General features: G+C 32.8%; 2 non-coding genes across 2 annotated transcripts; both read right to left on the reverse strand.

The window, feature by feature from the left end:
- Positions 1–9,056: 9,056 nt before the first annotated feature.
- Positions 9,057–9,129, reverse strand: Trnaa-agc (transfer RNA alanine (anticodon AGC)). The gene has a single exon. It is a non-coding gene; the product is annotated as a tRNA-Ala (tRNA).
- Positions 9,130–10,480: 1,351 nt separating this feature from the next.
- Trnaa-agc (transfer RNA alanine (anticodon AGC)) lies at positions 10,481–10,553 on the reverse strand. Its single transcript has one exon. It is a non-coding gene; the product is annotated as a tRNA-Ala (tRNA).
- Positions 10,554–11,239: the final 686 nt, after the last annotated feature.

Genomic DNA, 11,239 nt, shown 5'->3' on the forward strand with positions numbered 1-11,239 from the left:
ACTATATCACATGATATTGTATCAATTGATATGATACAATGTTGTAGCTAATTTTATTGTATCATATGATACAATATCCTACATTGTATTAAATATGATACAATATCTAACAATGCAATATCATGCTATAATATTATACAGTATAATATTGTGATGCATTATGTGATATGATATTGTATCATATATTATTATAATGTATCATATCATATCAATATCATAATATATTATGATATTGTATTATGTGATCAAATACAATAATGTATAACAAGATACAATGTCATATCATATGTTACAATATCATATTTCATCATTATTTATTACAGTATTTTTTTGTAATATATGATATATATTGTACTGGTATCATAGGATGCAATATAGTATTTTATATTATCGTATTGATAAACATTGTATCATATAATACCCTATGAAATGAACATATGATTATTATACAATTTTTATTATATGATATTGTGATACGATATTTTGTCAAAACAGTATCCATGTATATCCAAGATCATTAACTATGATTTTCAAATAATATGATAAAGGTGGTCTCATAAAGGTGATTCCTCAAAAGGGTGATCCCTCGTCTCGGTGAGCTTTGTAATCTGTTATTACCTATGTTTAAGAATCGGGCTTATATGCAATTGAATAGTGAACTGCGTTCTATCTAGAAAGCAATTCGCAATTCAAAATTTAGAATTCATATTTGGGACCTGAATTTTTCAGGGGCATCTACTAGTGGTATTTCACTACCACTGTGAAAATATGGTGATGCAGTTATCTATAGTTTCTGAGAATCGGGCTTATATGCAATTGAATACTGTGGTTTCATTAATATTCAAGGGCATCAATTTTCGTGGATAAAGTGAAAATCACAATATCAAGTATACGTAAATTAGTGGCCAATGAACCTATCAATACAAAATGTTTATTAAAATTGCACTTCAATGAATATTTAATTTCGTGGATCAACTAAACAATGATCCACGAAATTCATATCCTTATCTAGTGACACACTAGTAACTATATTTTTATTCATATGCACTGATAATAAATGAAAATAATATATATATTTCAAAGTACATTTTATTTATTTTTTATCCATGCTTGCGTGCATGCATATTTCAGCATGCGCAGTCTAATATTTCCGGACACGACTTCCTACTAGACTGTGAAACTTGCAAAGTTGCGTTAGCGCGACGGCGTGTTAAGCAAAGTTGTGTTAGCGCGACGGCGTGTTGTGCAAAGTTGTGTTAGCGCGACGGCGTGTTGTGCAAAGTTGCGTTAGCGCGACGGTGTGTTGTGTACATGTGTTAGCGCAATGTCTCGTTTATCTGAACGCGATGTCGCGCTAATGCAAATGGCCCTATCCGGACACCATACAGATCTCAAAAACTATAGATTACTGCATCACCAAATTTCACAGTGGTAGTGAAATACCACTAGTAGATGCCCCTGAAAATTTCGGTCCCCAAAAATGAATTGCGAACTGCGTTCTAGAACGCAGTTCACTATTCAATTGCATATAAGGCAAGCGGGCCCCAAATATAAATTCTAAATTTTGAATCGCGAACTGCATTCTAGATAGAACGCAGTTCACTATTCAATTGCATATAAGGCAATCGGGCCCCAAATATGAATTCTAGAATTTTGAATTGCGAACTGCGTTCTAGATAGAACGCAGTTCACTATTCAATTGCATATAAGGCAAGCGGGCCCCAAGTATGAATTCTAAATTTTGAATTGCGAACTGCGTTCTAGATAGAACGCAGTTCACTATTCAATTGCATATAAGGCAAGCGGGCCCCAAATATATATGAATTCTAAATTTTGAATTGCGAACTGCGTTCTAGATAGAACGCAGTTCACTATTCAACAATTTGAATTGCGAACTGCGTTCTAGATAGAACGCAGTTCACTATTTAATTGCATATAAGGCAAGCGGGCCCCAAATATGAATTCTAAATTTTGAATTGCGAACTGCGTTCTATAGAACGCAGTTCACTATTCAATTGCATATAAGGCAAGCGGGCCCCAAATATGAATTCTAAATTTTGAATTGCGAACTGCGTTCTATAGAACGCAGTTCACTATTCAATTGCATTTAAGGCAAGCGGGCCCCAAATATGAATTCTAGATTTTGAATTGCGAACTGCGTTCTATAGAACGCAGTTCACTATTCAATTGCATATAAGGCAAGCGGGCCCCAAATATGAATTCTAAATTTTGAAATTCTAAATTTTGAATTGCGAACTGCGTTCTATAGAACGCAGTTCACTATTCAATTGCATATAAGGCAAGCGGGCCCCAAATATATATGAATTCTAAATTTTGAATTGCGAACTGCGTTCTATAGAACGCAGTTCACTATTCAATTGCATATAAGGCAAGCGGGCCCCAAGTATGAATTCTAAATTTTGAATTGCGAACTGCGTTCTATAGAACGCAGTTCACTATTCAATTGCATATAAGGCAAGCGGGCCCCAAGTATGAATTCTAAATTTTGAATTGCAAACTGCGTTCTATAGAACGCAGTTCACTATTCAATTGCATATAAGGCAAGCGGGCCCCAAGTATGAATTCTAAATTTTGAATTGCGAACTGCGTTCTATAGAACGCAGTTCACTATTCAATTGCATATAAGGCAAGCGGGCCCCAAGTATGAATTCTAAATTTTGAATTGCGAACTGCGTTCTATAGAACGCAGTTCACTATTCAATTGCATATAAGGCAAGTGGGCCCCAAGTATGAATTCTAAATTTTGAATTGCGAACTGCGTTCTATAGAACGCAGTTCACTATTCAATTGCATATAAGGCAAGCGGGCCCCAAGTATGAATTCTAAATTTTGAATTGCGAACTGCGTTCTATAGAACGCAGTTCACTATTCAATCGCACTAAATTTTGAATTGCGAACTGCGTTCTATAGAACGCAGTTCACTATTCAATTGCGAACTGCGAACTGCGAACTGCGTTCTAAAAACCGATTGCCCTCTCTCTCTCTCTCTCTCTCTCTCATAAATTCTAGCCTTTATCTTGCGGGTTATGATTAATTTAAGTGTTATCTTTTTTTTCTTTTTCTTTTTTTTACATAAACAAGCTTTTAATTAACTGTAAATTACCCGAATTCTCAAGCAGAATATATATAAGAATAAAATTTGATGTCATAACACCAAATTTTATTTGTAGAAAGATACTAATATAATACTTAAGACTATGGGGTCACCGGGACCCACCATCCTTATATTCGAGCGTTTATAATCAAATGTTAAACCAAACAATGCATTTCACCTTACGTATACTTAGACATGTCTATGCTCTCGATGTTTTAATTCGAAATAAATAATAAAGATCGTAAGGTAGGTGATGTTCCATGGTAAAATTTCTTTAATATTTGGAAAATAAAAATCAATTACTGGTAGATGGTTCGGAATGGATACTCTACCTTCCCGCAGTAAAATTAAAAAGAAGTTGCGGCCTATATTAGACAAAGAACACATCTAGATCTCTGCAGCTACATGTAGTATATGGTCACCTAGGAAGCCAAATATGTACGTCATAATTTTAAAAATATTGCCAATACAAAACTTAAAAATTCGAAATATTATCTTTATGTTTACATCTAACGCCCTTTAACCTGCGTTTTAATTACTTACTGCTGATTCTTGATTACTTTCTACATTTCCAAGTAAGATTGCTTTTTGTTAACTTTCAAAATAGGTTTTTATTATCGATATTTCGAGATAAAAAGAAATGAACCTTGTTCAAAATTACTCTAAATTTCACATCGTTTTTGACACTACAGAGGAAAGGCGATTTATAAGCCAATATTTTCCACATGCAGACAGTAACTGTTTTATGAAAATAAAAAAAAAAAACAACAATCGTATAGATAAACCATAGGAAGTAGGATTCGCCGCCCCCCCCCCCCCCCCACTCACACACACCAACACCAACTCCTCTTAAAAATATTTAGTTCCAGGGGTAGATCCAGAATGTGAAGTTAGAGGGGACGTCAGTATAAGACAGGGAGTCTGGAGAGGCCGCTTTGTGGCCTCCAGATGGTCCAGGGCTAAGTCCTGTTGGTGACCCAGGGGGCAAAGCCGGCCCCGGAAGCTCCAGGATTCTAGAGATTTTGTAGGGTAAAAAGGAAGTCTTTAAATAGACGTTTGAGATATTTCTTCTCGTGATTACCGGTATACTTAAAGTAATAAAATTATTTACAATTTTTAAAGGTTTGTAGATTTAAGACCTACAGTCATCAAATTCCTCTGTCTTGTAGAAATCCAAGAAACATATCCTTTTATTTTTTTTCTTTCGAATGACTGTAAATTAATCAGTTTAAAAACCAAGTTCAATGGGACAATGTAAATTAATGAAGTTTTAATAAAAGATACATGTAACTATATATACCAGCTTATATTATAATAACAATGGAAGAGTCGTTAAAACACTTGTTAGTATAACCAATTACTTAAAGGTGGGTATATGAGTGACTGGTCATATTTGAACCCAAGGACAGCGTAACCAAAATGTTTTTTCCTGGGTTTTTTTAGTTACATCATTGAACACACGCGTTTTCTTCATATTGCACCATTGAAACAGTCTAATGTAGAGAAATCCCCCAAGTTAAAAAAAAAAGATAATTAAGACTCGCAAGTTGTACATTTTCTTTGCCAGAAGGAGTATGATTTAACTTTATTTGGACAATTTTTTTAGGGCTGTGGGTGGGGGGGGGGACGCCGGGTGCGACCTCCTTTACTCCGCCACTGATTTACCGCTTATTCTATAAAATGTTTCCCTTTCCAAGTTTTGTGGCATGCAACATAAATGATAATTGATTAATAAGTAAGTAATAGAAAGAGTTAGACTTTTATGCATCCCCCATCCTTTGTAATGTTTAGAACTAACCTACATTTTCACTATAATCAAAAAATGGACCCATCAAGTACATCTGATTGAAATTGATTAATAACGATACATGTACATTGATTTCTTTGTTTTAAATGATGGGGTGTATGGGTCGTATTTGACAAAAAACAGAATTCTTAAAAAGTCGAGCTATTCAACGGTAGTATTTTGTACGTAGTTATACATGTATACGTACATTAATTAATGAAGCAAACTATCTAAAAGTTATTTTGATAATCTTGGTTGCAGTTCGCCCTTACTCTTAAATTCACCTCCTTTATATCTAGATATGTCATTAATAAAATGGTAAAAACTTTCCATTTTAATTCATATACATGTAAATATGATTAAATTAGAGCGTATAATACAGCAATGTTACAATATGAACAATATTATATGTTTGCACTGCATTTTATTTAGATTAAATGTCTTGAGTACGACTTTGAGAAAGCTTGAAAGCTTACTCAGAAAATCGCATTTTTGTACTCAGCCGGAGTACGAGTAGGAGTATGAAAAAGTTTTATAACCTCGATATCTTGAGTAGGAGTACGATTTGGAGCACGGAGTACGATTTGGAGTACGAGATCGTACTCAAGAAAGTTTTATAACCTCGGGGCCAGGTATCTGTGTGACGATGCCTATTTACGAACGGTGGTCAGCTTTAATTTGAACCCATGTTTTACGAATATACCAACAAGTGGGATAGGTGACTTTTAAACTGCTTCGTGGTTCTAAGCCAAATTCAGGTAGGATGAATCTAGGAAATTATCAAAAATTGGAGAATCCGGGTATCACTTGAGCTAATTCCCCTTCATACTAGGTATAAGTATAGTTATTTGTGATTAAACAAGTTGTTTGACTATGAGATAATTAATTATTTTGGTTTTACAGAGGAAACGAACTTTGTTGACACCTGAGGGACACATGCCTTCTTCCTTGATTTTTTTTTTAAAACTTTGATTGACACAAGCGTGAATTTACCGTGCTGATGTTTAAAAGCAGAATGTCATTCATAAATTTCAGTTTGAAATATTAAATGGCAAATAAGTAATATGTTTTTGAGTTCTATATCGACAACTTTATTTTTTTTTAATTGATTTACGATGTTGAATGATATAATAACATGCAACTATAAGCAAAAGTAGCTTTAACTTAGTTTCTAGTTTATGTCACATGATACTTGATTTGAATTTCTTGTTGAATGGTAAATTTTTAGAAAAATACAAAAGCAAACCTACGCAAACCTACGCTTTAAAGGGGCATGGTCACGATTTTGGACAAAAATTATTTTTCCGATTTTAATATAATTTTACAATGTTTCAGAATGGCATCTTTAATAGGCAACCGAAATTTGAGCGCCATTTGTTGAATAACAAGCGAGTTTCGGAGCTTGAAATTCTTCGCTATGTAAACAAAGTGTTTGTTTACATTTTGAACGTTGAAGTAAAAATTCAGTTTTAAACCTAAAACGAATGTGTTAAACGTTAAAAACTGTTTATATATGCTTAAAATAAATGAAAATATAGACAAATAAGCTAGAAAAATATTTTTTACTGGTATATTGAACCTATGTAAACAAAAACAGGGCACGAGCATTGTTTACATGACAAAGAATTGTGAGCTCTGTATCTTGCTTATAACTCTACGAATGACTCTCAAATTTTATTTGATCATTAGAAATGCATTTCTAAAGCGTTGTAAATAATAAAAACATAAGAATGGAAATTGAATAAAATTGTGACCATGTCCCTTTAATGCGCCGAGCATTTTGAAATATTTTATGATTTATTTTAAAGATTCGCGTTAGTTTAAAAGTTTGTGTTTTAGTACAAAACTATCTGCTGTTTACGAGTCTATTTTATCTTTAAAGCTATACACGTTATAATTTCATCAATTTTGAATGATGGGGAAAAAGCATATTTTTGTTTAATATAACAGTACTTTTATGCTGTAAGTTACAATGCTGAATTCGATCCCGTAACAAAGATATCAAATTTTAAATAATACAAAATATTTATTTTCCTGCCGGGAAAGTAATGCTTCTTTTTTTTAATATCAATCAATCACGTAATATAATCAAAGTACTGAAGTACTGACGGTAGCTGATTTTATCGATTATTATTCATTTTAAAATCAACGGTATGTTACTTTGCTTGGCAAGTAGTTTATAATCTGTCTTTGAATTACGCACATTTTCATAATATGAATTCTCGGACTTTTCCGACAAGAATTTTGAGAAAAACCCCGTATGAATCGTGTTGTGTAATGATTAAAGATAGAATTGATTCCATCAAACTATGTATTATAAGTAATCGAAATATTCAAAAAATTGTATGGCTCCAAGCAATAATGAACTCTAGTCTCCTTCAACCAGATGCTCGACTGCCACCGTTAATCTCCAACAAGCAAGAGAATGTGTACACCAGGTCACGTGATAGCTTGATGACGCGACCTCTAAATATAGAATGAATCTCTGCTTGTCGGAGATTAAATTTTACGGAGACAGCCGATGGTTGAACGAGACTTTATTGAACTCCGGCGTATGAATACATACGACTGCAAAAAAATATCTAAATTGTTCGTACTATTTAACATATGACTATTTACAAGGTATTTTTAAATAAGTTTCTTAAAAACGAATGCTTCAAGATACATTACATCGAATTTATCGATTATTTTCAAGAACTAAATTTTGTCAGCGGTGATGATTTGTGCTTAGGTCCAAACACTGTTTCACTTTCGGTTTGCCAGAGTAACTGCATAGGAGAGTTGATTAAAATAAACTCCCAAAAAGCAAGTTGTAGACTATTATACAAAATGGGTGGATGCTCAACAGTTTGATATTCTTGCGTATTCTGAATCATTTAGAAATCGCCATTTTTTATTGTATAGAGAACGTGAACTAAAAGCATCTTTGCTGATTGGACAAGTTCTTTCTGAGCAACCAATCAAAAATTGCCTAATCATTTATTCAAAAGAACGAGGGACTTGGAATGAAGGGACTCACTTTTCATGGAGAGAGGAACAAAGGGAAATCAACCGAAGGTTTACGACGATGATTGACATTTTCAACGTAATTCTAGCTATTCACACAAAACAATACTTTGATATTACAGGTATAATTATCAACAACAATGAACTTCAGATTTCTCAGTATGCAGGTGATACTTCATTCAGATGGTTCACCAAAATCACTTTTTACAGCTCTTAATACTTAAGACTTTTTTCACGTCTTTCAGGTTTGAAGATAAATAGTGCTACTTGGAATAGAATTTGCCGTTGATTTTGGATAAAATGACATCATTAAATGAAGAAAACAATTGCCAAAAGTGTTTTCTCTAATTCAATTATGGAGAATAATTTTAACCCCCATTGGACGCATCACTGTTGTAAAATGTTTAATAATTCCGAATCAGAACCACTTATTTATTTCACTTCCAAACCAAAACAAGATGCCAGCTTATCTCTTATTAGGAGCCTGTTTGAATATATTTGGAAATCAAAGTGTGACAAAGTTAAGAGAGAAGTTGTTACTTTCGACTTTTTAAAAGGTGGTTTAAAGATGGTTAACATTACTAACACTTTATGGCATCTCTTAAATGTTCATGGATTTAGAAATTAACTCAAGGCTACAAACCATGGATGGACTTCTTTTTTTTTTTTAGCAATTAATGGTAATGACTTTGCAAAAAAACAAAACTTATTGATTTTAGTGATGATTTCCTAATTGGCATGGCTGTTTAAAGAAATAATATTTTTTGGCAGATTGTTTTTAATTCTTCAAGTTGGCTTTGCTTTACTAAGAAAATGATCAATGGCTTATCTAATACCGAAAATATTTTAAATATTCTTTTGTGGTACAATTCAAACTTAAAAATTGCAAGTGTATATGTATTTATCAAAGAATGGTATATGAAAGGGGTTTAAAGTATTGAAGATTTTTTTAATGAAAATTGAAACATATTACCAAGAATAGATTAACTGAAATAGTATGATAACAAAAGTAAAAAAGATAGAATAATAGTAGAGTCTTTTGTTGAGGACGAAAGACCCTAAGAATGCAGTTTAAACGCTACTTTAATCAAAAAAACATTTATCTAATCACTGCATTGAGTATCTGTTTTCTTTCAAGGCAAAAATCACTGGAGAATCCGGGTATCGATCCCGGTACCTCTCACATGCTAAGCGAGCGCTCTACCATTTGAGCTAATTCCCCTTCGTTAAGATTGGGAACGAATACATTGATAATAGGAGGAAGTGTCTGACCATGAGATAAGTAATTACTACCTAGGAATCATTTTATCTATGAATAATATCAGAGTGTTTGCTTCCTCGTTCATATCCACTTCGATCAACTTTTTTTTGTCGTTATGTTTTATGTTAAATGGTTATGTCGGTTTAAAAAAATCATTTGATGAATTTCAATTTAAACTTTGTGCGATTTGTAAAGAAAATGTTATCAATTTTTTTTTATTTCAACAGTGTTAAATATTTGTACAAGCAATAGTAGCATTAATGACGTCTCAAATTTTTATCTCATGTTATTTTTTTTGTTATTTTATTTCAATTTCTTGTTGAGTGGTTTATTTGAGAAAAGAATCAAAATACAAATCGTGTTTGAAGACTTTATCGATCGGTAAGTTAATCATAAATGTAAACTTTAATTGCTAATCTGAAATTCAATTCCTTACGAGAACTATCCACGAACCATTACTGCACTAGTTTATTTTTTTTATTTTTTCTTCAGAATAAAATCATACTTTTCATGCGCGGATCCAGAATTTTTCTTCCAGGAGGGAGTGGGATGTCAAGGGAATATCTATGTTTGCAAGGAGGTTAAACTTTGAGGCCTATTTTCGGAAATTTTACTATGTAAACCTTAAAAAATTGAATTTTCAAAGGGGGGGGGGTCTGATCCCCCCATCGATCCCCTCCCCCCTCTAGAGTCTAGATCCGCGCATGCTATTTCAAAGAAAATTTATCTGACATGGTACAAAATAAATCTAAAAAAAAAATACAAAAGAATTGCACGCTGACAATCCAAGCTGTATGTTTCAATCTGAAACGTGAGATAATTAAATGGATAACATCATGTAATTTAAAATAAGTTTGACACCTGAACATCACCTGCAGCGCACAGCTGTAGGCCCATTGACGTCACGTTGATTGACAAGCTACAACAGCGTTATGCAATGGAAATAATCATATAGGGAAAAATTCAATGTACAGTACATATCATAATTTTTAATTAATTTTTTTTTATCTTAACTGAACTTGAAAGTTCAGACTAATCTAAAGTATATTAAATATTGTTACTTGTTTGCTTAGGGTTTTCCCATTTTAAAAAGTTAAGACGATTGCTAATTTTTAGAATTTTTGTTTTTTATGGTGTTTCCTGTTATAAAAAATGGTACTTAATACCGATGTAAAAATTAAAATAAATTACATGAAAACGCATACCTTTATGCCATAAAATATTCTCAAAGTTCGAACAAAAAATCATAAATCTAAGAGGGTCCTTTACTAAAGCCAAAAGTGTAATCAGTTGACGGAGGGAAAAAAGTGATTGGAGAATCCGGGTATCGATCCCGGTACCTCTCACATGCTAAGCGAGCGCTCTACCACTTGAGCTAATTCCCCTTATATAAGATATTAATGAAGGAATACTTTTTCTTGATAGTAATTTGAAGGCGGAAACAAATTAATTGAAATGAAATGATTAAAAATAAATTTGACAACTTAATACACGTACACCTGCGGCGGATGACTGACTCTGACAACCATATCAATACTGGAGTTTAAATTTTTTAATTTCTCGTTTTAATCAATTAGCTTAATAAAGATATTGTGGTGCGACATTTCGGGATCTTTATACTGTATTCTTTTTGGGGATAAATACACCCAAGAAATCGTTTGAATTCTAATGAAAAATATTGTATACACGATCGGTACAGTCACCTTAATTGCACAATATTTGATTAAATTATCTTTCGTATACCACTGATTACTTTTATAGATTATTCTTACTCCATACTTGTGTTGCCACGGGCAAAAACGTTATTTTCCACTAATTTATGTACATCAGTATCTGTATTTACAGTACATGCATGATCGACATCGTTTTGTTGCAGCTTCTATGTATAAAGTACGTATACATAGTTGTAATATTATTAAAAATTCGTAAAAATCGACGGGACGAGATTTACTATTTAAGCAGCACATACGAATCCTATATAAAAAATACATTTTTTAAAAAAGCATTATACACCTTCGTTTGGAACTAGAACAATTCTCAAATGGCAAAAATAACCCTGAAATTGACACGC

This window comes from Magallana gigas, unplaced genomic scaffold, assembly GCF_963853765.1.
Source record: "Magallana gigas unplaced genomic scaffold, xbMagGiga1.1 SCAFFOLD_53, whole genome shotgun sequence".
Classification (NCBI taxonomy): Eukaryota; Metazoa; Mollusca; class Bivalvia; order Ostreida; family Ostreidae; genus Magallana; species Magallana gigas.